General features: G+C 70.6%; 14 non-coding genes across 14 annotated transcripts; all 14 read right to left on the bottom strand.

Annotated features, from left to right (window-relative positions):
• Window positions 1-1005: 1005 nt before the first annotated feature.
• LOC135363302 (5S ribosomal RNA) lies at window positions 1006-1124 on the bottom strand. The gene has a single exon (XR_010408949.1). It is a non-coding gene; the product is annotated as a 5S ribosomal RNA (ribosomal RNA).
• A 1811-nt stretch (window positions 1125-2935) lies between these two features.
• On the bottom strand, window positions 2936-3054 carry LOC135363301 (5S ribosomal RNA). Its single transcript, XR_010408948.1, has one exon. It is a non-coding gene; the product is annotated as a 5S ribosomal RNA (ribosomal RNA).
• Window positions 3055-4867: 1813 nt separating this feature from the next.
• Window positions 4868-4986, bottom strand: LOC135363299 (5S ribosomal RNA). Its single transcript, XR_010408946.1, has one exon. It is a non-coding gene; the product is annotated as a 5S ribosomal RNA (ribosomal RNA).
• Window positions 4987-6795: 1809 nt separating this feature from the next.
• Window positions 6796-6914, bottom strand: LOC135363298 (5S ribosomal RNA). Its single transcript, XR_010408944.1, has one exon. It is a non-coding gene; the product is annotated as a 5S ribosomal RNA (ribosomal RNA).
• Window positions 6915-8729: 1815 nt separating this feature from the next.
• Window positions 8730-8848, bottom strand: LOC135363297 (5S ribosomal RNA). The gene has a single exon (XR_010408943.1). It is a non-coding gene; the product is annotated as a 5S ribosomal RNA (ribosomal RNA).
• A 1807-nt stretch (window positions 8849-10655) lies between these two features.
• Window positions 10656-10774, bottom strand: LOC135363296 (5S ribosomal RNA). Its single transcript, XR_010408942.1, has one exon. It is a non-coding gene; the product is annotated as a 5S ribosomal RNA (ribosomal RNA).
• A 1815-nt stretch (window positions 10775-12589) lies between these two features.
• On the bottom strand, window positions 12590-12708 carry LOC135363295 (5S ribosomal RNA). The gene has a single exon (XR_010408941.1). It is a non-coding gene; the product is annotated as a 5S ribosomal RNA (ribosomal RNA).
• A 1810-nt stretch (window positions 12709-14518) lies between these two features.
• LOC135363294 (5S ribosomal RNA) lies at window positions 14519-14637 on the bottom strand. The gene has a single exon (XR_010408940.1). It is a non-coding gene; the product is annotated as a 5S ribosomal RNA (ribosomal RNA).
• Window positions 14638-16452: 1815 nt separating this feature from the next.
• LOC135363292 (5S ribosomal RNA) lies at window positions 16453-16571 on the bottom strand. Its single transcript, XR_010408939.1, has one exon. It is a non-coding gene; the product is annotated as a 5S ribosomal RNA (ribosomal RNA).
• A 1809-nt stretch (window positions 16572-18380) lies between these two features.
• LOC135363291 (5S ribosomal RNA) lies at window positions 18381-18499 on the bottom strand. The gene has a single exon (XR_010408938.1). It is a non-coding gene; the product is annotated as a 5S ribosomal RNA (ribosomal RNA).
• Window positions 18500-20314: 1815 nt separating this feature from the next.
• On the bottom strand, window positions 20315-20433 carry LOC135363290 (5S ribosomal RNA). The gene has a single exon (XR_010408937.1). It is a non-coding gene; the product is annotated as a 5S ribosomal RNA (ribosomal RNA).
• Window positions 20434-22242: 1809 nt separating this feature from the next.
• LOC135363289 (5S ribosomal RNA) lies at window positions 22243-22361 on the bottom strand. The gene has a single exon (XR_010408936.1). It is a non-coding gene; the product is annotated as a 5S ribosomal RNA (ribosomal RNA).
• Window positions 22362-24176: 1815 nt separating this feature from the next.
• LOC135363287 (5S ribosomal RNA) lies at window positions 24177-24295 on the bottom strand. The gene has a single exon (XR_010408934.1). It is a non-coding gene; the product is annotated as a 5S ribosomal RNA (ribosomal RNA).
• Window positions 24296-26104: 1809 nt separating this feature from the next.
• On the bottom strand, window positions 26105-26223 carry LOC135363286 (5S ribosomal RNA). The gene has a single exon (XR_010408933.1). It is a non-coding gene; the product is annotated as a 5S ribosomal RNA (ribosomal RNA).
• Between the last annotated feature and the right edge of the window lie 864 nt (window positions 26224-27087).

Below are 27087 nucleotides of genomic sequence, written 5' to 3'. Positions count from 1 at the left end.
GACTGTGTTGGCTAGGCAGCTAGCCCTCCTCGGGAGGGTGGTCGTGCTTGGGTGGGCTCTGGGCACCGAGGAGCCCCCCGGGGCCGAGGTCGCGCAGCCAAGGCCTCAGGAGACCCGCCCTGCTCCCGTTCCCGCCCAGGACCCACTCTGGGCCTGGGGGCGTGCGGGCGATTCCTCCTCTGCTCTCGTCCTTTATTTGGGGGGCCGCTTTGGGGCGTGGTGCAGGGCCGCCCCCTCCCGCCGTCTTGCCGAGCGAGCGAGCCTCGCTGTGCGCTTCGCTGTTGCGGGGACACTGAGCACGGAGTCGGGGGCCAACGGGTGGTCCCGGGTGCCAACGGGGGAGGCCCCGGGCGGTCGGCCATCTTGTGTCCTGCCCACACGGAGCGAGGACCCCCGGCCTGGGGGCAGAGGGACGGTGTTCCGCGGGAAGGAAGGGAATGCCCGCGCGCGCGGGAGCGCAGCCCAGGGCGGGTGGGGAGAAGGTGGAGGCGGGCCCAGGCCTAAGGTGGGGCCGGTTGCCCGGTGCGCTTGTGCACTCGGGGCGGCCCAAGGGAATGGCTAGGGGCTCCGGGGATGAGGCCCCGAGGCGCAGGACCTTGGGAGGGCACGCCTGCCGAGACGGGGTGCCGTCCCGCCCGCGCTCCCCCCGCCCCAAGCCCGCGGGCGGTCCTCGCCGCCCTCCCCCTTTCCCTCCCTGCGAAGCCGCCGCCTCCGCCCACCCAGCCCGCCCCCACCTCCCCCAGCCCGCCCCTCTGGATCGGGTGTGCGTGGGCGTGGTGGCTGTGAGGTGGAAGGGCTGGGGGCTGCCTGCCGGTGCAGCGGGCACAAGCTGCGAGACAGGGACCCTCGGTGCGGTGCGCGGCTGGCGAGGGGCCAGGGGGGCACCGGGCGTTTGCAGGAGGCCTTGTTGGGCAAGGGGCGGAGGGGGCGGGGCGGGGGGGGGGGACTGTGGCGGCGAAGGGAGAGGAAGGGAGGCCGAAGGGGAAAGAAAAGGCAAAGAAAAAAAGCCTACAGCACCCGGTATTCCCAGGCGGTCTCCCATCCAAGTACTAACCAGGCCCGACCCTGCTTAGCTTCCGAGATCAGACGAGATCGGGCGCGTTCAGGGTGGTATGGCCGTAGACGTGTGCCGCTGCCGCTGGCCGCCCTAAGAGCCTGCTCTGCGCCTCCGGGCCGCAGCCGTGCCCCTCCTCAGCCCCCAACCGCCCCACGCCTGCCCTGTGCCTTGCACCTGCCTGCCTGCCAAACCGCCCAGAGGACGTGGCGCCTCCAGCGCCCCGCAGTCGCGGAACACCGAGCGCTCTCACGGCCCGATACTCTCCAGACCCGGGGGCCGCCGCCTGGCTCCCGAGAGGGCCAAGGGGAGCGTCGGGGCGCGGGGGGCGTGGCCCGCGCGCTGTTCTCCGCGCCCCCCCACCCCCGGCGCCCCACCCGCCGCCCTTAGGGCAAGCCAGGCCCGCCACCAGGCCCTTCCGCCTCTCCACCCCGGCCTGGTTCCAAGCCAACCCGGAGCCACCGGCGCCCCCAGGGACCCTCCTCATCAGCCCAACCCCGTCGCCCTTCCTCCGCCACCCTTCCCCTGCCCACCCACCGACAAGAGGACCCGACTGAGGGACACCAGAAGCCGGCTGGCATAGACAGACGCACAGACCCACGGGGAAAGACAGAGACACGGACGGACGGAGATGTAGACAGAGAGGAAGACAGAGACAGAGAGGGAGACACAGACAGAGTATCCAACACACGCCCCCGCTCTGGCCCCAAGACAGACAGACGCGGACCCTGACCTGGATGCGGACAGGGACGGAGACACAGGGGCACACCACAGAAACAGACACACACCCCCCACCCCACACCCCACACCCCACACACCCCACACACCCCCACACCCCCACACCCCCACCCACCCCCCCACCCATCCCCCCGCCCCCCCACACACACAAACAGGAGGAGACTGTGTTGGCTAGGCAGCTAGCCCTCGGGAGGGTGGTCGTGCTTGGGTGGGCTCTGGGCACCGAGGAGCCCCTCGGGGCCGAGATGCGCAGCCAAGGCGTCACGAGACCCGCTCTGCTCCCGTTCCCGCCCTGGACCCACTCTGGTCCTCGGGGCATGTGGGCGATTCCTCCTCTGCTGTCGTCCTTTATATGGGGGGCTGCTTTGGGGCGAGGTGCAGGGCGTCCCCCTCTCCCCATCTTGCTGAGCGAGCGAGCCTCGGTCTTCGCTTCGCTGTTGCAGGGAGACTAAGCACGGATTCTGGTGCCAGCGGGTGGTCCCGGGCGCCAAGGGGGGAGGCCCCGGGCGACCGGCCATCTTGTGTCCTGCCCACCCGGAGCGGGGACCCCCGGCACGGGGGCAAAGGGACGGTGTTCCAAGGGAAGGAAGGGAATGCCCGCGGGTGGGAGCGCACCCCAGGGCTGCTGGGGACAAGGTGGAGGCGGGCCCAGGCCTAAGGTGGGGCCAGTTGCCCAGTGCGGTCGTGCGCTCCGGGCGGCCCGATGGAATGGCTAGGGGATCTGGGGATGAGGGCCCGAGGCGCAGGACCATGGGAGGACACGCCTGCCCAGAGCGGGTGCCGTCCGGCCCGCGCTGGCCCCGGCCCATCGGTGCCAGGGTCATCGTCGCCCTCCCGCGTTCCCTCCCTCCGAAGGCGTCGCCTTCGCCCACCCCGCCCGCCCCCATCGACCCCCAGCCCACCCCTCTGGATCCGGTGTGCGTGGGCGTGGTGGCTTGGAGGCCCAAGGGCTGGCTGGAAGACGCCTGCCCCTGCAGGGGGCACCTGCTGCGAGCCAGGGACTCGCGGTGCGGTGCGCGGCTGGCGAGGGGCCAGGGGGGCACGGGGCGTTTGGAGGAAGCCTAGTTGGGCAAGGGGGCGGGGTGCTGTGGCGGTAAAGGTATGGGAAGGGTGGCCCAAGGGGAAAGAAAAGGCAAAGAAAAAAGCCTACAGCACCCGGTATTCCCAGGCGGTCTCCCATCCAAGTACTAACCAGGCCCGACCCTGCTTAGCTTCCGAGATCAGACGAGATCGGGCGCGTTCAGGGTGGTATGGCCGTAGACGTGTGCGGCTGCCGCTGGCCGCCCTAAGAGCCTGCTCTGCGCCTCCCGGGCCCAGCCGTGCCCCTCCTCAGCCCTCACCCGAACCCCGCCTGCCCTGCGCCTTGCACCTGCCTGCCTGCCAGCCGCCCAGGGGACGTGGCCCCTCCGGTGCCCCGCAGTCGTGGAAGTCCGGGCGCTCTCCCTGCCGGGGACTCTCCAGTCCCGGGGGCCGCCGCCGCCCCACCGCCTCCTGGCTACCGGCATGGCAAAGGGAAGCGTCGGGGCGGGGCGCGGTGGGCGCGGCCCCTGAGGTGTTTTCCGCGCCCCCCACCCCCAGCGTCCCACCCGTCGCCCTAGGCCAAGCCAGGCCGGCCACCAGGCCTTTCTGCCTCTCCACCCCGCCTGGCTCCAAGCCAACCCGGAGCCACCGGCGCCCCCAGGGACCCTCCTCATCAGCCCAACCCCGTCGCCCTTCCTCCGCCACCCTTCCCCTGCCCACCCACCGACAAGAGGACCCGACTGAGGGACACCGGAAGCCGGCTGGCATAGACAGACGCACAGACCCACGGGGAAAGACAGAGACACGGACGGACGGACGGACGGAGATGTAGACAGAGAGGAAGAGAGGGACAGAGAGGGAGAACACAGACAGAGTATCCAACACACACCCCCGCTCTGGCCCCAAGACAGACAGACGCGGACCCTGACCTGGATGCGGACAGGGACGGAGACACAGGGGCACACCCCAGAAACAGACACACACACCACACACACACCACACACACCACACACACACCACACACACACACACACACACACACAGAGGAAGAGACTGTGTTGGCTAGGCAGCTAGCCCTCCTCGGGAGGGTGGTCGTGCTTGGGTGGGCTCTGGGCACCGAGGAGCCCCCCGGGGCCGAGGTCGCGCAGCCAAGGCCTCAGGAGACCCGCCCTGCTCCCGTTCCCGCCCAGGACCCACTCTGGGCCTGGGGGCGTGCGGGCGATTCCTCCTCTGCTCTCGTCCTTTATTTGGGGGGCCGCTTTGGGGCGTGGTGCAGGGCCGCCCCCTCCCGCCGTCTTGCCGAGCGAGCGAGCCTCGCTGTGCGCTTCGCTGTTGCGGGGACACTGAGCACGGAGTCGGGGGCCAACGGGTGGTCCCGGGTGCCAACGGGGGAGGCCCCGGGCGGTCGGCCATCTTGTGTCCTGCCCACACGGAGCGAGGACCCCCGGCCTGGGGGCAGAGGGACGGTGTTCCGCGGGAAGGAAGGGAATGCCCGCGCGCGCGGGAGCGCAGCCCAGGGCGGGTGGGGAGAAGGTGGAGGCGGGCCCAGGCCTAAGGTGGGGCCGGTTGCCCGGTGCGCTTGTGCACTCGGGGCGGCCCAAGGGAATGGCTAGGGGCTCCGGGGATGAGGCCCCGAGGCGCAGGACCTTGGGAGGGCACGCCTGCCGAGACGGGGTGCCGTCCCGCCCGCGCTCCCCCCGCCCCAAGCCCGCGGGCGGTCCTCGCCGCCCTCCCCCTTTCCCTCCCTGCGAAGCCGCCGCCTCCGCCCACCCAGCCCGCCCCCACCTCCCCCAGCCCGCCCCTCTGGATCGGGTGTGCGTGGGCGTGGTGGCTGTGAGGTGGAAGGGCTGGGGGCTGCCTGCCGGTGCAGCGGGCACAAGCTGCGAGACAGGGACCCTCGGTGCGGTGCGCGGCTGGCGAGGGGCCAGGGGGGCACCGGGCGTTTGCAGGAGGCCTTGTTGGGCAAGGGGCGGAGGGGGCGGGGCGGGGGGGGGGACTGTGGCGGCGAAGGGAGAGGAAGGGAGGCCGAAGGGGAAAGAAAAGGCAAAGAAAAAAAGCCTACAGCACCCGGTATTCCCAGGCGGTCTCCCATCCAAGTACTAACCAGGCCCGACCCTGCTTAGCTTCCGAGATCAGACGAGATCGGGCGCGTTCAGGGTGGTATGGCCGTAGACGTGTGCCGCTGCCGCTGGCCGCCCTAAGAGCCTGCTCTGCGCCTCCGGGCCGCAGCCGTGCCCCTCCTCAGCCCCCAACCGCCCCACGCCTGCCCTGTGCCTTGCACCTGCCTGCCTGCCAAACCGCCCAGAGGACGTGGCGCCTCCAGCGCCCCGCAGTCGCGGAACACCGAGCGCTCTCACGGCCCGATACTCTCCAGACCCGGGGGCCGCCGCCTGGCTCCCGAGAGGGCCAAGGGGAGCGTCGGGGCGCGGGGGGCGTGGCCCGCGCGCTGTTCTCCGCGCCCCCCCACCCCCGGCGCCCCACCCGCCGCCCTTAGGGCAAGCCAGGCCCGCCACCAGGCCCTTCCGCCTCTCCACCCCGGCCTGGTTCCAAGCCAACCCGGAGCCACCGGCGCCCCCAGGGACCCTCCTCATCAGCCCAACCCCGTCGCCCTTCCTCCGCCACCCTTCCCCTGCCCACCCACCGACAAGAGGACCCGACTGAGGGACACCAGAAGCCGGCTGGCATAGACAGACGCACAGACCCACGGGGAAAGACAGAGACACGGACGGACGGAGATGTAGACAGAGAGGAAGACAGAGACAGAGAGGGAGACACAGACAGAGTATCCAACACACGCCCCCGCTCTGGCCCCAAGACAGACAGACGCGGACCCTGACCTGGATGCGGACAGGGACGGAGACACAGGGGCACACCACAGAAACAGACACACACCCCCCACCCCACACCCCACACCCCACACACCCCACACACCCCCACACCCCCACACCCCCACCCACCCCCCCACCCATCCCCCCCCCCACACACACACAAACAGGAGGAGACTGTGTTGGCTAGGCAGCTAGCCCTCGGGAGGGTGGTCGTGCTTGGGTGGGCTCTGGGCACCGAGGAGCCCCTCGGGGCCGAGATGCGCAGCCAAGGCGTCACGAGACCCGCTCTGCTCCCGTTCCCGCCCTGGACCCACTCTGGTCCTCGGGGCATGTGGGCGATTCCTCCTCTGCTGTCGTCCTTTATATGGGGGGCTGCTTTGGGGCGAGGTGCAGGGCGTCCCCCTCTCCCCATCTTGCTGAGCGAGCGAGCCTCGGTCTTCGCTTCGCTGTTGCAGGGAGACTAAGCACGGATTCTGGTGCCAGCGGGTGGTCCCGGGCGCCAAGGGGGGAGGCCCCGGGCGACCGGCCATCTTGTGTCCTGCCCACCCGGAGCGGGGACCCCCGGCACGGGGGCAAAGGGACGGTGTTCCAAGGGAAGGAAGGGAATGCCCGCGGGTGGGAGCGCACCCCAGGGCTGCTGGGGACAAGGTGGAGGCGGGCCCAGGCCTAAGGTGGGGCCAGTTGCCCAGTGCGGTCGTGCGCTCCGGGCGGCCCGATGGAATGGCTAGGGGATGTGGGGATGAGGGCCCGAGGCGCAGGACCATGGGAGGACACGCCTGCCCAGAGCGGGTGCCGTCCGGCCCGCGCTGGCCCCGGCCCATCGGTGCCAGGGTCATCGTCGCCCTCCCGCGTTCCCTCCCTCCGAAGGCGTCGCCTTCGCCCACCCCGCCCGCCCCCATCGACCCCCAGCCCACCCCTCTGGATCCGGTGTGCGTGGGCGTGGTGGCTTGGAGGCCCAAGGGCTGGCTGGAAGACGCCTGCCCCTGCAGGGGGCACCTGCTGCGAGCCAGGGACTCGCGGTGCGGTGCGCGGCTGGCGAGGGGCCAGGGGGGCACGGGGCGTTTGGAGGAAGCCTAGTTGGGCAAGGGGGCGGGGTGCTGTGGCGGTAAAGGTATGGGAAGGGTGGCCCAAGGGGAAAGAAAAGGCAAAGAAAAAAGCCTACAGCACCCGGTATTCCCAGGCGGTCTCCCATCCAAGTACTAACCAGGCCCGACCCTGCTTAGCTTCCGAGATCAGACGAGATCGGGCGCGTTCAGGGTGGTATGGCCGTAGACGTGTGCGGCTGCCGCTGGCCGCCCTAAGAGCCTGCTCTGCGCCTCCCGGGCCCAGCCGTGCCCCTCCTCAGCCCTCACCCGAACCCCGCCTGCCCTGCGCCTTGCACCTGCCTGCCTGCCAGCCGCCCAGGGGACGTGGCCCCTCCGGTGCCCCGCAGTCGTGGAAGTCCGGGCGCTCTCCCTGCCGGGGACTCTCCAGTCCCGGGGGCCGCCGCCGCCCCACCGCCTCCTGGCTACCGGCATGGCAAAGGGAAGCGTCGGGGCGGGGCGCGGTGGGCGCGGCCCCTGAGGTGTTTTCCGCGCCCCCCACCCCCAGCGTCCCACCCGTCGCCCTAGGCCAAGCCAGGCCGGCCACCAGGCCTTTCTGCCTCTCCACCCCGCCTGGCTCCAAGCCAACCCGGAGCCACCGGCGCCCCCAGGGACCCTCCTCATCAGCCCAACCCCGTCGCCCTTCCTCCGCCACCCTTCCCCTGCCCACCCACCGACAAGAGGACCCGACTGAGGGACACCGGAAGCCGGCTGGCATAGACAGACGCACAGACCCACGGGGAAAGACAGAGACACGGACGGACGGACGGACGGAGATGTAGACAGAGAGGAAGAGAGGGACAGAGAGGGAGAACACAGACAGAGTATCCAACACACACCCCCGCTCTGGCCCCAAGACAGACAGACGCGGACCCTGACCTGGATGCGGACAGGGACGGAGACACAGGGGCACACCCCAGAAACAGACACACACACCACACACACACCACACACACCACACACACACACCACACACACACACACACACACACACAGAGGAAGAGACTGTGTTGGCTAGGCAGCTAGCCCTCCTCGGGAGGGTGGTCGTGCTTGGGTGGGCTCTGGGCACCGAGGAGCCCCCCGGGGCCGAGGTCGCGCAGCCAAGGCCTCAGGAGACCCGCCCTGCTCCCGTTCCCGCCCAGGACCCACTCTGGGCCTGGGGGCGTGCGGGCGATTCCTCCTCTGCTCTCGTCCTTTATTTGGGGGGCCGCTTTGGGGCGTGGTGCAGGGCCGCCCCCTCCCGCCGTCTTGCCGAGCGAGCGAGCCTCGCTGTGCGCTTCGCTGTTGCGGGGACACTGAGCACGGAGTCGGGGGCCAACGGGTGGTCCCGGGTGCCAACGGGGGAGGCCCCGGGCGGTCGGCCATCTTGTGTCCTGCCCACACGGAGCGAGGACCCCCGGCCTGGGGGCAGAGGGACGGTGTTCCGCGGGAAGGAAGGGAATGCCCGCGCGCGCGGGAGCGCAGCCCAGGGCGGGTGGGGAGAAGGTGGAGGCGGGCCCAGGCCTAAGGTGGGGCCGGTTGCCCGGTGCGCTTGTGCACTCGGGGCGGCCCAAGGGAATGGCTAGGGGCTCCGGGGATGAGGCCCCGAGGCGCAGGACCTTGGGAGGGCACGCCTGCCGAGACGGGGTGCCGTCCCGCCCGCGCTCCCCCCGCCCCAAGCCCGCGGGCGGTCCTCGCCGCCCTCCCCCTTTCCCTCCCTGCGAAGCCGCCGCCTCCGCCCACCCAGCCCGCCCCCACCTCCCCCAGCCCGCCCCTCTGGATCGGGTGTGCGTGGGCGTGGTGGCTGTGAGGTGGAAGGGCTGGGGGCTGCCTGCCGGTGCAGCGGGCACAAGCTGCGAGACAGGGACCCTCGGTGCGGTGCGCGGCTGGCGAGGGGCCAGGGGGGCACCGGGCGTTTGCAGGAGGCCTTGTTGGGCAAGGGGCGGAGGGGGCGGGGCGGGGGGGGGGACTGTGGCGGCGAAGGGAGAGGAAGGGAGGCCGAAGGGGAAAGAAAAGGCAAAGAAAAAAAGCCTACAGCACCCGGTATTCCCAGGCGGTCTCCCATCCAAGTACTAACCAGGCCCGACCCTGCTTAGCTTCCGAGATCAGACGAGATCGGGCGCGTTCAGGGTGGTATGGCCGTAGACGTGTGCCGCTGCCGCTGGCCGCCCTAAGAGCCTGCTCTGCGCCTCCGGGCCGCAGCCGTGCCCCTCCTCAGCCCCCAACCGCCCCACGCCTGCCCTGTGCCTTGCACCTGCCTGCCTGCCAAACCGCCCAGAGGACGTGGCGCCTCCAGCGCCCCGCAGTCGCGGAACACCGAGCGCTCTCACGGCCCGATACTCTCCAGACCCGGGGGCCGCCGCCTGGCTCCCGAGAGGGCCAAGGGGAGCGTCGGGGCGCGGGGGGCGTGGCCCGCGCGCTGTTCTCCGCGCCCCCCCACCCCCGGCGCCCCACCCGCCGCCCTTAGGGCAAGCCAGGCCCGCCACCAGGCCCTTCCGCCTCTCCACCCCGGCCTGGTTCCAAGCCAACCCGGAGCCACCGGCGCCCCCAGGGACCCTCCTCATCAGCCCAACCCCGTCGCCCTTCCTCCGCCACCCTTCCCCTGCCCACCCACCGACAAGAGGACCCGACTGAGGGACACCAGAAGCCGGCTGGCATAGACAGACGCACAGACCCACGGGGAAAGACAGAGACACGGACGGACGGAGATGTAGACAGAGAGGAAGAGAGAGACAGAGAGGGAGACACAGACAGAGTATCCAACACACGCCCCCGCTCTGGCCCCAAGACAGACAGACGCGGACCCTGACCTGGATGCGGACAGGGACGGAGACACAGGGGCACACCACAGAAACAGACACACACCCCCCACCCCACACCCCACACCCCACACACCCCACACACCCCCACACCCCCACACCCCCACCCACCCCCCCACCCATCCCCCCCCCCCCACACACAAACAGGAGGAGACTGTGTTGGCTAGGCAGCTAGCCCTCGGGAGGGTGGTCGTGCTTGGGTGGGCTCTGGGCACCGAGGAGCCCCTCGGGGCCGAGATGCGCAGCCAAGGCGTCACGAGACCCGCTCTGCTCCCGTTCCCGCCCTGGACCCACTCTGGTCCTCGGGGCATGTGGGCGATTCCTCCTCTGCTGTCGTCCTTTATATGGGGGGCTGCTTTGGGGCGAGGTGCAGGGCGTCCCCCTCTCCCCATCTTGCTGAGCGAGCGAGCCTCGGTCTTCGCTTCGCTGTTGCAGGGAGACTAAGCACGGATTCTGGTGCCAGCGGGTGGTCCCGGGCGCCAAGGGGGGAGGCCCCGGGCGACCGGCCATCTTGTGTCCTGCCCACCCGGAGCGGGGACCCCCGGCACGGGGGCAAAGGGACGGTGTTCCAAGGGAAGGAAGGGAATGCCCGCGGGTGGGAGCGCACCCCAGGGCTGCTGGGGACAAGGTGGAGGCGGGCCCAGGCCTAAGGTGGGGCCAGTTGCCCAGTGCGGTCGTGCGCTCCGGGCGGCCCGATGGAATGGCTAGGGGATGTGGGGATGAGGGCCCGAGGCGCAGGACCATGGGAGGACACGCCTGCCCAGAGCGGGTGCCGTCCGGCCCGCGCTGGCCCCGGCCCATCGGTGCCAGGGTCATCGTCGCCCTCCCGCGTTCCCTCCCTCCGAAGGCGTCGCCTTCGCCCACCCCGCCCGCCCCCATCGACCCCCAGCCCACCCCTCTGGATCCGGTGTGCGTGGGCGTGGTGGCTTGGAGGCCCAAGGGCTGGCTGGAAGACGCCTGCCCCTGCAGGGGGCACCTGCTGCGAGCCAGGGACTCGCGGTGCGGTGCGCGGCTGGCGAGGGGCCAGGGGGGCACGGGGCGTTTGGAGGAAGCCTAGTTGGGCAAGGGGGCGGGGTGCTGTGGCGGTAAAGGTATGGGAAGGGTGGCCCAAGGGGAAAGAAAAGGCAAAGAAAAAAGCCTACAGCACCCGGTATTCCCAGGCGGTCTCCCATCCAAGTACTAACCAGGCCCGACCCTGCTTAGCTTCCGAGATCAGACGAGATCGGGCGCGTTCAGGGTGGTATGGCCGTAGACGTGTGCGGCTGCCGCTGGCCGCCCTAAGAGCCTGCTCTGCGCCTCCCGGGCCCAGCCGTGCCCCTCCTCAGCCCTCACCCGAACCCCGCCTGCCCTGCGCCTTGCACCTGCCTGCCTGCCAGCCGCCCAGGGGACGTGGCCCCTCCGGTGCCCCGCAGTCGTGGAAGTCCGGGCGCTCTCCCTGCCGGGGACTCTCCAGTCCCGGGGGCCGCCGCCGCCCCACCGCCTCCTGGCTACCGGCATGGCAAAGGGAAGCGTCGGGGCGGGGCGCGGTGGGCGCGGCCCCTGAGGTGTTTTCCGCGCCCCCCACCCCCAGCGTCCCACCCGTCGCCCTAGGCCAAGCCAGGCCGGCCACCAGGCCTTTCTGCCTCTCCACCCCGCCTGGCTCCAAGCCAACCCGGAGCCACCGGCGCCCCCAGGGACCCTCCTCATCAGCCCAACCCCGTCGCCCTTCCTCCGCCACCCTTCCCCTGCCCACCCACCGACAAGAGGACCCGACTGAGGGACACCGGAAGCCGGCTGGCATAGACAGACGCACAGACCCACGGGGAAAGACAGAGACACGGACGGACGGACGGACGGAGATGTAGACAGAGAGGAAGAGAGGGACAGAGAGGGAGAACACAGACAGAGTATCCAACACACACCCCCGCTCTGGCCCCAAGACAGACAGACGCGGACCCTGACCTGGATGCGGACAGGGACGGAGACACAGGGGCACACCCCAGAAACAGACACACACACCACACACACACCACACACACCACACACACACACCACACACACACACACACACACACACAGAGGAAGAGACTGTGTTGGCTAGGCAGCTAGCCCTCCTCGGGAGGGTGGTCGTGCTTGGGTGGGCTCTGGGCACCGAGGAGCCCCCCGGGGCCGAGGTCGCGCAGCCAAGGCCTCAGGAGACCCGCCCTGCTCCCGTTCCCGCCCAGGACCCACTCTGGGCCTGGGGGCGTGCGGGCGATTCCTCCTCTGCTCTCGTCCTTTATTTGGGGGGCCGCTTTGGGGCGTGGTGCAGGGCCGCCCCCTCCCGCCGTCTTGCCGAGCGAGCGAGCCTCGCTGTGCGCTTCGCTGTTGCGGGGACACTGAGCACGGAGTCGGGGGCCAACGGGTGGTCCCGGGTGCCAACGGGGGAGGCCCCGGGCGGTCGGCCATCTTGTGTCCTGCCCACACGGAGCGAGGACCCCCGGCCTGGGGGCAGAGGGACGGTGTTCCGCGGGAAGGAAGGGAATGCCCGCGCGCGCGGGAGCGCAGCCCAGGGCGGGTGGGGAGAAGGTGGAGGCGGGCCCAGGCCTAAGGTGGGGCCGGTTGCCCGGTGCGCTTGTGCACTCGGGGCGGCCCAAGGGAATGGCTAGGGGCTCCGGGGATGAGGCCCCGAGGCGCAGGACCTTGGGAGGGCACGCCTGCCGAGACGGGGTGCCGTCCCGCCCGCGCTCCCCCCGCCCCAAGCCCGCGGGCGGTCCTCGCCGCCCTCCCCCTTTCCCTCCCTGCGAAGCCGCCGCCTCCGCCCACCCAGCCCGCCCCCACCTCCCCCAGCCCGCCCCTCTGGATCGGGTGTGCGTGGGCGTGGTGGCTGTGAGGTGGAAGGGCTGGGGGCTGCCTGCCGGTGCAGCGGGCACAAGCTGCGAGACAGGGACCCTCGGTGCGGTGCGCGGCTGGCGAGGGGCCAGGGGGGCACCGGGCGTTTGCAGGAGGCCTTGTTGGGCAAGGGGCGGAGGGGGCGGGGCGGGGGGGGGGACTGTGGCGGCGAAGGGAGAGGAAGGGAGGCCGAAGGGGAAAGAAAAGGCAAAGAAAAAAAGCCTACAGCACCCGGTATTCCCAGGCGGTCTCCCATCCAAGTACTAACCAGGCCCGACCCTGCTTAGCTTCCGAGATCAGACGAGATCGGGCGCGTTCAGGGTGGTATGGCCGTAGACGTGTGCCGCTGCCGCTGGCCGCCCTAAGAGCCTGCTCTGCGCCTCCGGGCCGCAGCCGTGCCCCTCCTCAGCCCCCAACCGCCCCACGCCTGCCCTGTGCCTTGCACCTGCCTGCCTGCCAAACCGCCCAGAGGACGTGGCGCCTCCAGCGCCCCGCAGTCGCGGAACACCGAGCGCTCTCACGGCCCGATACTCTCCAGACCCGGGGGCCGCCGCCTGGCTCCCGAGAGGGCCAAGGGGAGCGTCGGGGCGCGGGGGGCGTGGCCCGCGCGCTGTTCTCCGCGCCCCCCCACCCCCGGCGCCCCACCCGCCGCCCTTAGGGCAAGCCAGGCCCGCCACCAGGCCCTTCCGCCTCTCCACCCCGGCCTGGTTCCAAGCCAACCCGGAGCCACCGGCGCCCCCAGGGACCCTCCTCATCAGCCCAACCCCGTCGCCCTTCCTCCGCCACCCTTCCCCTGCCCACCCACCGACAAGAGGACCCGACTGAGGGACACCAGAAGCCGGCTGGCATAGACAGACGCACAGACCCACGGGGAAAGACAGAGACACGGACGGACGGAGATGTAGACAGAGAGGAAGAGAGAGACAGAGAGGGAGACACAGACAGAGTATCCAACACACGCCCCCGCTCTGGCCCCAAGACAGACAGACGCGGACCCTGACCTGGATGCGGACAGGGACGGAGACACAGGGGCACACCACAGAAACAGACACACACCCCCCACCCCACACCCCACACCCCACACACCCCACACACCCCCACACCCCCACACCCCCACCCACCCCCCCACCCATCCCCCCCACACACACACACACAAACAGGAGGAGACTGTGTTGGCTAGGCAGCTAGCCCTCGGGAGGGTGGTCGTGCTTGGGTGGGCTCTGGGCACCGAGGAGCCCCTCGGGGCCGAGATGCGCAGCCAAGGCGTCACGAGACCCGCTCTGCTCCCGTTCCCGCCCTGGACCCACTCTGGTCCTCGGGGCATGTGGGCGATTCCTCCTCTGCTGTCGTCCTTTATATGGGGGGCTGCTTTGGGGCGAGGTGCAGGGCGTCCCCCTCTCCCCATCTTGCTGAGCGAGCGAGCCTCGGTCTTCGCTTCGCTGTTGCAGGGAGACTAAGCACGGATTCTGGTGCCAGCGGGTGGTCCCGGGCGCCAAGGGGGGAGGCCCCGGGCGACCGGCCATCTTGTGTCCTGCCCACCCGGAGCGGGGACCCCCGGCACGGGGGCAAAGGGACGGTGTTCCAAGGGAAGGAAGGGAATGCCCGCGGGTGGGAGCGCACCCCAGGGCTGCTGGGGACAAGGTGGAGGCGGGCCCAGGCCTAAGGTGGGGCCAGTTGCCCAGTGCGGTCGTGCGCTCCGGGCGGCCCGATGGAATGGCTAGGGGATGTGGGGATGAGGGCCCGAGGCGCAGGACCATGGGAGGACACGCCTGCCCAGAGCGGGTGCCGTCCGGCCCGCGCTGGCCCCGGCCCATCGGTGCCAGGGTCATCGTCGCCCTCCCGCGTTCCCTCCCTCCGAAGGCGTCGCCTTCGCCCACCCCGCCCGCCCCCATCGACCCCCAGCCCACCCCTCTGGATCCGGTGTGCGTGGGCGTGGTGGCTTGGAGGCCCAAGGGCTGGCTGGAAGACGCCTGCCCCTGCAGGGGGCACCTGCTGCGAGCCAGGGACTCGCGGTGCGGTGCGCGGCTGGCGAGGGGCCAGGGGGGCACGGGGCGTTTGGAGGAAGCCTAGTTGGGCAAGGGGGCGGGGTGCTGTGGCGGTAAAGGTATGGGAAGGGTGGCCCAAGGGGAAAGAAAAGGCAAAGAAAAAAGCCTACAGCACCCGGTATTCCCAGGCGGTCTCCCATCCAAGTACTAACCAGGCCCGACCCTGCTTAGCTTCCGAGATCAGACGAGATCGGGCGCGTTCAGGGTGGTATGGCCGTAGACGTGTGCGGCTGCCGCTGGCCGCCCTAAGAGCCTGCTCTGCGCCTCCCGGGCCCAGCCGTGCCCCTCCTCAGCCCTCACCCGAACCCCGCCTGCCCTGCGCCTTGCACCTGCCTGCCTGCCAGCCGCCCAGGGGACGTGGCCCCTCCGGTGCCCCGCAGTCGTGGAAGTCCGGGCGCTCTCCCTGCCGGGGACTCTCCAGTCCCGGGGGCCGCCGCCGCCCCACCGCCTCCTGGCTACCGGCATGGCAAAGGGAAGCGTCGGGGCGGGGCGCGGTGGGCGCGGCCCCTGAGGTGTTTTCCGCGCCCCCCACCCCCAGCGTCCCACCCGTCGCCCTAGGCCAAGCCAGGCCGGCCACCAGGCCTTTCTGCCTCTCCACCCCGCCTGGCTCCAAGCCAACCCGGAGCCACCGGCGCCCCCAGGGACCCTCCTCATCAGCCCAACCCCGTCGCCCTTCCTCCGCCACCCTTCCCCTGCCCACCCACCGACAAGAGGACCCGACTGAGGGACACCGGAAGCCGGCTGGCATAGACAGACGCACAGACCCACGGGGAAAGACAGAGACACGGACGGACGGACGGACGGAGATGTAGACAGAGAGGAAGAGAGGGACAGAGAGGGAGAACACAGACAGAGTATCCAACACACACCCCCGCTCTGGCCCCAAGACAGACAGACGCGGACCCTGACCTGGATGCGGACAGGGACGGAGACACAGGGGCACACCCCAGAAACAGACACACACACCACACACACACCACACACACCACACACACACACCACACACACACACACACACACACACAGAGGAAGAGACTGTGTTGGCTAGGCAGCTAGCCCTCCTCGGGAGGGTGGTCGTGCTTGGGTGGGCTCTGGGCACCGAGGAGCCCCCCGGGGCCGAGGTCGCGCAGCCAAGGCCTCAGGAGACCCGCCCTGCTCCCGTTCCCGCCCAGGACCCACTCTGGGCCTGGGGGCGTGCGGGCGATTCCTCCTCTGCTCTCGTCCTTTATTTGGGGGGCCGCTTTGGGGCGTGGTGCAGGGCCGCCCCCTCCCGCCGTCTTGCCGAGCGAGCGAGCCTCGCTGTGCGCTTCGCTGTTGCGGGGACACTGAGCACGGAGTCGGGGGCCAACGGGTGGTCCCGGGTGCCAACGGGGGAGGCCCCGGGCGGTCGGCCATCTTGTGTCCTGCCCACACGGAGCGAGGACCCCCGGCCTGGGGGCAGAGGGACGGTGTTCCGCGGGAAGGAAGGGAATGCCCGCGCGCGCGGGAGCGCAGCCCAGGGCGGGTGGGGAGAAGGTGGAGGCGGGCCCAGGCCTAAGGTGGGGCCGGTTGCCCGGTGCGCTTGTGCACTCGGGGCGGCCCAAGGGAATGGCTAGGGGCTCCGGGGATGAGGCCCCGAGGCGCAGGACCTTGGGAGGGCACGCCTGCCGAGACGGGGTGCCGTCCCGCCCGCGCTCCCCCCGCCCCAAGCCCGCGGGCGGTCCTCGCCGCCCTCCCCCTTTCCCTCCCTGCGAAGCCGCCGCCTCCGCCCACCCAGCCCGCCCCCACCTCCCCCAGCCCGCCCCTCTGGATCGGGTGTGCGTGGGCGTGGTGGCTGTGAGGTGGAAGGGCTGGGGGCTGCCTGCCGGTGCAGCGGGCACAAGCTGCGAGACAGGGACCCTCGGTGCGGTGCGCGGCTGGCGAGGGGCCAGGGGGGCACCGGGCGTTTGCAGGAGGCCTTGTTGGGCAAGGGGCGGAGGGGGCGGGGCGGGGGGGGGGACTGTGGCGGCGAAGGGAGAGGAAGGGAGGCCGAAGGGGAAAGAAAAGGCAAAGAAAAAAAGCCTACAGCACCCGGTATTCCCAGGCGGTCTCCCATCCAAGTACTAACCAGGCCCGACCCTGCTTAGCTTCCGAGATCAGACGAGATCGGGCGCGTTCAGGGTGGTATGGCCGTAGACGTGTGCCGCTGCCGCTGGCCGCCCTAAGAGCCTGCTCTGCGCCTCCGGGCCGCAGCCGTGCCCCTCCTCAGCCCCCAACCGCCCCACGCCTGCCCTGTGCCTTGCACCTGCCTGCCTGCCAAACCGCCCAGAGGACGTGGCGCCTCCAGCGCCCCGCAGTCGCGGAACACCGAGCGCTCTCACGGCCCGATACTCTCCAGACCCGGGGGCCGCCGCCTGGCTCCCGAGAGGGCCAAGGGGAGCGTCGGGGCGCGGGGGGCGTGGCCCGCGCGCTGTTCTCCGCGCCCCCCCACCCCCGGCGCCCCACCCGCCGCCCTTAGGGCAAGCCAGGCCCGCCACCAGGCCCTTCCGCCTCTCCACCCCGGCCTGGTTCCAAGCCAACCCGGAGCCACCGGCGCCCCCAGGGACCCTCCTCATCAGCCCAACCCCGTCGCCCTTCCTCCGCCACCCTTCCCCTGCCCACCCACCGACAAGAGGACCCGACTGAGGGACACCAGAAGCCGGCTGGCATAGACAGACGCACAGACCCACGGGGAAAGACAGAGACACGGACGGACGGAGATGTAGACAGAGAGGAAGAGAGAGACAGAGAGGGAGACACAGACAGAGTATCCAACACACGCCCCCGCTCTGGCCCCAAGACAGACAGACGCGGACCCTGACCTGGATGCGGACAGGGACGGAGACACAGGGGCACACCACAGAAACAGACACACACCCCCCACCCCACACCCCACACCCCACACACCCCACACACCCCCACACCCCCACACCCCCACCCACCCCCCCACCCATCCCCCCCCCCACACACACACAAACAGGAGGAGACTGTGTTGGCTAGGCAGCTAGCCCTCGGGAGGGTGGTCGTGCTTGGGTGGGCTCTGGGCACCGAGGAGCCCCTCGGGGCCGAGATGCGCAGCCAAGGCGTCACGAGACCCGCTCTGCTCCCGTTCCCGCCCTGGACCCACTCTGGTCCTCGGGGCATGTGGGCGATTCCTCCTCTGCTGTCGTCCTTTATATGGGGGGCTGCTTTGGGGCGAGGTGCAGGGCGTCCCCCTCTCCCCATCTTGCTGAGCGAGCGAGCCTCGGTCTTCGCTTCGCTGTTGCAGGGAGACTAAGCACGGATTCTGGTGCCAGCGGGTGGTCCCGGGCGCCAAGGGGGGAGGCCCCGGGCGACCGGCCATCTTGTGTCCTGCCCACCCGGAGCGGGGACCCCCGGCACGGGGGCAAAGGGACGGTGTTCCAAGGGAAGGAAGGGAATGCCCGCGGGTGGGAGCGCACCCCAGGGCTGCTGGGGACAAGGTGGAGGCGGGCCCAGGCCTAAGGTGGGGCCAGTTGCCCAGTGCGGTCGTGCGCTCCGGGCGGCCCGATGGAATGGCTAGGGGATGTGGGGATGAGGGCCCGAGGCGCAGGACCATGGGAGGACACGCCTGCCCAGAGCGGGTGCCGTCCGGCCCGCGCTGGCCCCGGCCCATCGGTGCCAGGGTCATCGTCGCCCTCCCGCGTTCCCTCCCTCCGAAGGCGTCGCCTTCGCCCACCCCGCCCGCCCCCATCGACCCCCAGCCCACCCCTCTGGATCCGGTGTGCGTGGGCGTGGTGGCTTGGAGGCCCAAGGGCTGGCTGGAAGACGCCTGCCCCTGCAGGGGGCACCTGCTGCGAGCCAGGGACTCGCGGTGCGGTGCGCGGCTGGCGAGGGGCCAGGGGGGCACGGGGCGTTTGGAGGAAGCCTAGTTGGGCAAGGGGGCGGGGTGCTGTGGCGGTAAAGGTATGGGAAGGGTGGCCCAAGGGGAAAGAAAAGGCAAAGAAAAAAGCCTACAGCACCCGGTATTCCCAGGCGGTCTCCCATCCAAGTACTAACCAGGCCCGACCCTGCTTAGCTTCCGAGATCAGACGAGATCGGGCGCGTTCAGGGTGGTATGGCCGTAGACGTGTGCGGCTGCCGCTGGCCGCCCTAAGAGCCTGCTCTGCGCCTCCCGGGCCCAGCCGTGCCCCTCCTCAGCCCTCACCCGAACCCCGCCTGCCCTGCGCCTTGCACCTGCCTGCCTGCCAGCCGCCCAGGGGACGTGGCCCCTCCGGTGCCCCGCAGTCGTGGAAGTCCGGGCGCTCTCCCTGCCGGGGACTCTCCAGTCCCGGGGGCCGCCGCCGCCCCACCGCCTCCTGGCTACCGGCATGGCAAAGGGAAGCGTCGGGGCGGGGCGCGGTGGGCGCGGCCCCTGAGGTGTTTTCCGCGCCCCCCACCCCCAGCGTCCCACCCGTCGCCCTAGGCCAAGCCAGGCCGGCCACCAGGCCTTTCTGCCTCTCCACCCCGCCTGGCTCCAAGCCAACCCGGAGCCACCGGCGCCCCCAGGGACCCTCCTCATCAGCCCAACCCCGTCGCCCTTCCTCCGCCACCCTTCCCCTGCCCACCCACCGACAAGAGGACCCGACTGAGGGACACCGGAAGCCGGCTGGCATAGACAGACGCACAGACCCACGGGGAAAGACAGAGACACGGACGGACGGACGGACGGAGATGTAGACAGAGAGGAAGAGAGGGACAGAGAGGGAGAACACAGACAGAGTATCCAACACACACCCCCGCTCTGGCCCCAAGACAGACAGACGCGGACCCTGACCTGGATGCGGACAGGGACGGAGACACAGGGGCACACCCCAGAAACAGACACACACACCACACACACACCACACACACCACACACACACCACACACACACACACACACACACACACAGAGGAAGAGACTGTGTTGGCTAGGCAGCTAGCCCTCCTCGGGAGGGTGGTCGTGCTTGGGTGGGCTCTGGGCACCGAGGAGCCCCCCGGGGCCGAGGTCGCGCAGCCAAGGCCTCAGGAGACCCGCCCTGCTCCCGTTCCCGCCCAGGACCCACTCTGGGCCTGGGGGCGTGCGGGCGATTCCTCCTCTGCTCTCGTCCTTTATTTGGGGGGCCGCTTTGGGGCGTGGTGCAGGGCCGCCCCCTCCCGCCGTCTTGCCGAGCGAGCGAGCCTCGCTGTGCGCTTCGCTGTTGCGGGGACACTGAGCACGGAGTCGGGGGCCAACGGGTGGTCCCGGGTGCCAACGGGGGAGGCCCCGGGCGGTCGGCCATCTTGTGTCCTGCCCACACGGAGCGAGGACCCCCGGCCTGGGGGCAGAGGGACGGTGTTCCGCGGGAAGGAAGGGAATGCCCGCGCGCGCGGGAGCGCAGCCCAGGGCGGGTGGGGAGAAGGTGGAGGCGGGCCCAGGCCTAAGGTGGGGCCGGTTGCCCGGTGCGCTTGTGCACTCGGGGCGGCCCAAGGGAATGGCTAGGGGCTCCGGGGATGAGGCCCCGAGGCGCAGGACCTTGGGAGGGCACGCCTGCCGAGACGGGGTGCCGTCCCGCCCGCGCTCCCCCCGCCCCAAGCCCGCGGGCGGTCCTCGCCGCCCTCCCCCTTTCCCTCCCTGCGAAGCCGCCGCCTCCGCCCACCCAGCCCGCCCCCACCTCCCCCAGCCCGCCCCTCTGGATCGGGTGTGCGTGGGCGTGGTGGCTGTGAGGTGGAAGGGCTGGGGGCTGCCTGCCGGTGCAGCGGGCACAAGCTGCGAGACAGGGACCCTCGGTGCGGTGCGCGGCTGGCGAGGGGCCAGGGGGGCACCGGGCGTTTGCAGGAGGCCTTGTTGGGCAAGGGGCGGAGGGGGCGGGGCGGGGGGGGGGACTGTGGCGGCGAAGGGAGAGGAAGGGAGGCCGAAGGGGAAAGAAAAGGCAAAGAAAAAAAGCCTACAGCACCCGGTATTCCCAGGCGGTCTCCCATCCAAGTACTAACCAGGCCCGACCCTGCTTAGCTTCCGAGATCAGACGAGATCGGGCGCGTTCAGGGTGGTATGGCCGTAGACGTGTGCCGCTGCCGCTGGCCGCCCTAAGAGCCTGCTCTGCGCCTCCGGGCCGCAGCCGTGCCCCTCCTCAGCCCCCAACCGCCCCACGCCTGCCCTGTGCCTTGCACCTGCCTGCCTGCCAAACCGCCCAGAGGACGTGGCGCCTCCAGCGCCCCGCAGTCGCGGAACACCGAGCGCTCTCACGGCCCGATACTCTCCAGACCCGGGGGCCGCCGCCTGGCTCCCGAGAGGGCCAAGGGGAGCGTCGGGGCGCGGGGGGCGTGGCCCGCGCGCTGTTCTCCGCGCCCCCCCACCCCCGGCGCCCCACCCGCCGCCCTTAGGGCAAGCCAGGCCCGCCACCAGGCCCTTCCGCCTCTCCACCCCGGCCTGGTTCCAAGCCAACCCGGAGCCACCGGCGCCCCCAGGGACCCTCCTCATCAGCCCAACCCCGTCGCCCTTCCTCCGCCACCCTTCCCCTGCCCACCCACCGACAAGAGGACCCGACTGAGGGACACCAGAAGCCGGCTGGCATAGACAGACGCACAGACCCACGGGGAAAGACAGAGACACGGACGGACGGAGATGTAGACAGAGAGGAAGAGAGAGACAGAGAGGGAGACACAGACAGAGTATCCAACACACGCCCCCGCTCTGGCCCCAAGACAGACAGACGCGGACCCTGACCTGGATGCGGACAGGGACGGAGACACAGGGGCACACCACAGAAACAGACACACACCCCCCACCCCACACCCCACACCCCACACACCCCACACACCCCCACACCCCCACACCCCCACCCACCCCCCCACCCATCCCCCCCCCCACACACACACAAACAGGAGGAGACTGTGTTGGCTAGGCAGCTAGCCCTCGGGAGGGTGGTCGTGCTTGGGTGGGCTCTGGGCACCGAGGAGCCCCTCGGGGCCGAGATGCGCAGCCAAGGCGTCACGAGACCCGCTCTGCTCCCGTTCCCGCCCTGGACCCACTCTGGTCCTCGGGGCATGTGGGCGATTCCTCCTCTGCTGTCGTCCTTTATATGGGGGGCTGCTTTGGGGCGAGGTGCAGGGCGTCCCCCTCTCCCCATCTTGCTGAGCGAGCGAGCCTCGGTCTTCGCTTCGCTGTTGCAGGGAGACTAAGCACGGATTCTGGTGCCAGCGGGTGGTCCCGGGCGCCAAGGGGGGAGGCCCCGGGCGACCGGCCATCTTGTGTCCTGCCCACCCGGAGCGGGGACCCCCGGCACGGGGGCAAAGGGACGGTGTTCCAAGGGAAGGAAGGGAATGCCCGCGGGTGGGAGCGCACCCCAGGGCTGCTGGGGACAAGGTGGAGGCGGGCCCAGGCCTAAGGTGGGGCCAGTTGCCCAGTGCGGTCGTGCGCTCCGGGCGGCCCGATGGAATGGCTAGGGGATCTGGGGATGAGGGCCCGAGGCGCAGGACCATGGGAGGACACGCCTGCCCAGAGCGGGTGCCGTCCGGCCCGCGCTGGCCCCGGCCCATCGGTGCCAGGGTCATCGTCGCCCTCCCGCGTTCCCTCCCTCCGAAGGCGTCGCCTTCGCCCACCCCGCCCGCCCCCATCGACCCCCAGCCCACCCCTCTGGATCCGGTGTGCGTGGGCGTGGTGGCTTGGAGGCCCAAGGGCTGGCTGGAAGACGCCTGCCCCTGCAGGGGGCACCTGCTGCGAGCCAGGGACTCGCGGTGCGGTGCGCGGCTGGCGAGGGGCCAGGGGGGCACGGGGCGTTTGGAGGAAGCCTAGTTGGGCAAGGGGGCGGGGTGCTGTGGCGGTAAAGGTATGGGAAGGGTGGCCCAAGGGGAAAGAAAAGGCAAAGAAAAAAGCCTACAGCACCCGGTATTCCCAGGCGGTCTCCCATCCAAGTACTAACCAGGCCCGACCCTGCTTAGCTTCCGAGATCAGACGAGATCGGGCGCGTTCAGGGTGGTATGGCCGTAGACGTGTGCGGCTGCCGCTGGCCGCCCTAAGAGCCTGCTCTGCGCCTCCCGGGCCCAGCCGTGCCCCTCCTCAGCCCTCACCCGAACCCCGCCTGCCCTGCGCCTTGCACCTGCCTGCCTGCCAGCCGCCCAGGGGACGTGGCCCCTCCGGTGCCCCGCAGTCGTGGAAGTCCGGGCGCTCTCCCTGCCGGGGACTCTCCAGTCCCGGGGGCCGCCGCCGCCCCACCGCCTCCTGGCTACCGGCATGGCAAAGGGAAGCGTCGGGGCGGGGCGCGGTGGGCGCGGCCCCTGAGGTGTTTTCCGCGCCCCCCACCCCCAGCGTCCCACCCGTCGCCCTAGGCCAAGCCAGGCCGGCCACCAGGCCTTTCTGCCTCTCCACCCCGCCTGGCTCCAAGCCAACCCGGAGCCACCGGCGCCCCCAGGGACCCTCCTCATCAGCCCAACCCCGTCGCCCTTCCTCCGCCACCCTTCCCCTGCCCACCCACCGACAAGAGGACCCGACTGAGGGACACCGGAAGCCGGCTGGCATAGACAGACGCACAGACCCACGGGGAAAGACAGAGACACGGACGGACGGACGGACGGAGATGTAGACAGAGAGGAAGAGAGGGACAGAGAGGGAGAACACAGACAGAGTATCCAACACACACCCCCGCTCTGGCCCCAAGACAGACAGACGCGGACCCTGACCTGGATGCGGACAGGGACGGAGACACAGGGGCACACCCCAGAAACAGACACACACACCACACACACACCACACACACCACACACACACACCACACACACACACACACACACACACAGAGGAAGAGACTGTGTTGGCTAGGCAGCTAGCCCTCCTCGGGAGGGTGGTCGTGCTTGGGTGGGCTCTGGGCACCGAGGAGCCCCCCGGGGCCGAGGTCGCGCAGCCAAGGCCTCAGGAGACCCGCCCTGCTCCCGTTCCCGCCCAGGACCCACTCTGGGCCTGGGGGCGTGCGGGCGATTCCTCCTCTGCTCTCGTCCTTTATTTGGGGGGCCGCTTTGGGGCGTGGTGCAGGGCCGCCCCCTCCCGCCGTCTTGCCGAGCGAGCGAGCCTCGCTGTGCGCTTCGCTGTTGCGGGGACACTGAGCACGGAGTCGGGGGCCAACGGGTGGTCCCGGGTGCCAACGGGGGAGGCCCCGGGCGGTCGGCCATCTTGTGTCCTGCCCACACGGAGCGAGGACCCCCGGCCTGGGGGCAGAGGGACGGTGTTCCGCGGGAAGGAAGGGAATGCCCGCGCGCGCGGGAGCGCAGCCCAGGGCGGGTGGGGAGAAGGTGGAGGCGGGCCCAGGCCTAAGGTGGGGCCGGTTGCCCGGTGCGCTTGTGCACTCGGGGCGGCCCAAGGGAATGGCTAGGGGCTCCGGGGATGAGGCCCCGAGGCGCAGGACCTTGGGAGGGCACGCCTGCCGAGACGGGGTGCCGTCCCGCCCGCGCTCCCCCCGCCCCAAGCCCGCGGGCGGTCCTCGCCGCCCTCCCCCTTTCCCTCCCTGCGAAGCCGCCGCCTCCGCCCACCCAGCCCGCCCCCACCTCCCCCAGCCCGCCCCTCTGGATCGGGTGTGCGTGGGCGTGGTGGCTGTGAGGTGGAAGGGCTGGGGGCTGCCTGCCGGTGCAGCGGGCACAAGCTGCGAGACAGGGACCCTCGGTGCGGTGCGCGGCTGGCGAGGGGCCAGGGGGGCACCGGGCGTTTGCAGGAGGCCTTGTTGGGCAAGGGGCGGAGGGGGCGGGGCGGGGGGGGGGACTGTGGCGGCGAAGGGAGAGGAAGGGAGGCCGAAGGGGAAAGAAAAGGCAAAGAAAAAAAGCCTACAGCACCCGGTATTCCCAGGCGGTCTCCCATCCAAGTACTAACCAGGCCCGACCCTGCTTAGCTTCCGAGATCAGACGAGATCGGGCGCGTTCAGGGTGGTATGGCCGTAGACGTGTGCCGCTGCCGCTGGCCGCCCTAAGAGCCTGCTCTGCGCCTCCGGGCCGCAGCCGTGCCCCTCCTCAGCCCCCAACCGCCCCACGCCTGCCCTGTGCCTTGCACCTGCCTGCCTGCCAAACCGCCCAGAGGACGTGGCGCCTCCAGCGCCCCGCAGTCGCGGAACACCGAGCGCTCTCACGGCCCGATACTCTCCAGACCCGGGGGCCGCCGCCTGGCTCCCGAGAGGGCCAAGGGGAGCGTCGGGGCGCGGGGGGCGTGGCCCGCGCGCTGTTCTCCGCGCCCCCCCACCCCCGGCGCCCCACCCGCCGCCCTTAGGGCAAGCCAGGCCCGCCACCAGGCCCTTCCGCCTCTCCACCCCGGCCTGGTTCCAAGCCAACCCGGAGCCACCGGCGCCCCCAGGGACCCTCCTCATCAGCCCAACCCCGTCGCCCTTCCTCCGCCACCCTTCCCCTGCCCACCCACCGACAAGAGGACCCGACTGAGGGACACCAGAAGCCGGCTGGCATAGACAGACGCACAGACCCACGGGGAAAGACAGAGACACGGACGGACGGAGATGTAGACAGAGAGGAAGAGAGAGACAGAGAGGGAGACACAGACAGAGTATCCAACACACGCCCCCGCTCTGGCCCCAAGACAGACAGACGCGGACCCTGACCTGGATGCGGACAGGGACGGAGACACAGGGGCACACCACAGAAACAGACACACACCCCCCACCCCACACCCCACACCCCACACACCCCACACACCCCCACACCCCCACACCCCCACCCACCCCCCCACCCATCCCCCCCCCCACACACACACAAACAGGAGGAGACTGTGTTGGCTAGGCAGCTAGCCCTCGGGAGGGTGGTCGTGCTTGGGTGGGCTCTGGGCACCGAGGAGCCCCTCGGGGCCGAGATGCGCAGCCAAGGCGTCACGAGACCCGCTCTGCTCCCGTTCCCGCCCTGGACCCACTCTGGTCCTCGGGGCATGTGGGCGATTCCTCCTCTGCTGTCGTCCTTTATATGGGGGGCTGCTTTGGGGCGAGGTGCAGGGCGTCCCCCTCTCCCCATCTTGCTGAGCGAGCGAGCCTCGGTCTTCGCTTCGCTGTTGCAGGGAGACTAAGCACGGATTCTGGTGCCAGCGGGTGGTCCCGGGCGCCAAGGGGGGAGGCCCCGGGCGACCGGCCATCTTGTGTCCTGCCCACCCGGAGCGGGGACCCCCGGCACGGGGGCAAAGGGACGGTGTTCCAAGGGAAGGAAGGGAATGCCCGCGGGTGGGAGCGCACCCCAGGGCTGCTGGGGACAAGGTGGAGGCGGGCCCAGGCCTAAGGTGGGGCCAGTTGCCCAGTGCGGTCGTGCGCTCCGGGCGGCCCGATGGAATGGCTAGGGGATGTGGGGATGAGGGCCCGAGGCGCAGGACCATGGGAGGACACGCCTGCCCAGAGCGGGTGCCGTCCGGCCCGCGCTGGCCCCGGCCCATCGGTGCCAGGGTCATCGTCGCCCTCCCGCGTTCCCTCCCTCCGAAGGCGTCGCCTTCGCCCACCCCGCCCGCCCCCATCGACCCCCAGCCCACCCCTCTGGATCCGGTGTGCGTGGGCGTGGTGGCTTGGAGGCCCAAGGGCTGGCTGGAAGACGCCTGCCCCTGCAGGGGGCACCTGCTGCGAGCCAGGGACTCGCGGTGCGGTGCGCGGCTGGCGAGGGGCCAGGGGGGCACGGGGCGTTTGGAGGAAGCCTAGTTGGGCAAGGGGGCGGGGTGCTGTGGCGGTAAAGGTATGGGAAGGGTGGCCCAAGGGGAAAGAAAAGGCAAAGAAAAAAGCCTACAGCACCCGGTATTCCCAGGCGGTCTCCCATCCAAGTACTAACCAGGCCCGACCCTGCTTAGCTTCCGAGATCAGACGAGATCGGGCGCGTTCAGGGTGGTATGGCCGTAGACGTGTGCGGCTGCCGCTGGCCGCCCTAAGAGCCTGCTCTGCGCCTCCCGGGCCCAGCCGTGCCCCTCCTCAGCCCTCACCCGAACCCCGCCTGCCCTGCGCCTTGCACCTGCCTGCCTGCCAGCCGCCCAGGGGACGTGGCCCCTCCGGTGCCCCGCAGTCGTGGAAGTCCGGGCGCTCTCCCTGCCGGGGACTCTCCAGTCCCGGGGGCCGCCGCCGCCCCACCGCCTCCTGGCTACCGGCATGGCAAAGGGAAGCGTCGGGGCGGGGCGCGGTGGGCGCGGCCCCTGAGGTGTTTTCCGCGCCCCCCACCCCCAGCGTCCCACCCGTCGCCCTAGGCCAAGCCAGGCCGGCCACCAGGCCTTTCTGCCTCTCCACCCCGCCTGGCTCCAAGCCAACCCGGAGCCACCGGCGCCCCCAGGGACCCTCCTCATCAGCCCAACCCCGTCGCCCTTCCTCCGCCACCCTTCCCCTGCCCACCCACCGACAAGAGGACCCGACTGAGGGACACCGGAAGCCGGCTGGCATAGACAGACGCACAGACCCACGGGGAAAGACAGAGACACGGACGGACGGACGGACGGAGATGTAGACAGAGAGGAAGAGAGGGACAGAGAGGGAGAACACAGACAGAGTATCCAACACACACCCCCGCTCTGGCCCCAAGACAGACAGACGCGGACCCTGACCTGGATGCGGACAGGGACGGAGACACAGGGGCACACCCCAGAAACAGACACACACACCACACACACACCACACACACCACACACACACACCACACACACACACACACACACACACAGAGGAAGAGACTGTGTTGGCTAGGCAGCTAGCCCTCCTCGGGAGGGTGGTCGTGCTTGGGT

The sequence above is a fragment of the Mirounga angustirostris genome, unplaced genomic scaffold (genome assembly GCF_029215605.1).
Source record: "Mirounga angustirostris isolate CCGP_5_RB_7025 unplaced genomic scaffold, mMirAng1.0.hap1 SCAF_97, whole genome shotgun sequence".
NCBI classification, from domain to species: Eukaryota; Metazoa; Chordata; class Mammalia; order Carnivora; family Phocidae; genus Mirounga; species Mirounga angustirostris.
This window is presented reverse-complemented; position numbering and strand designations above follow the sequence as displayed.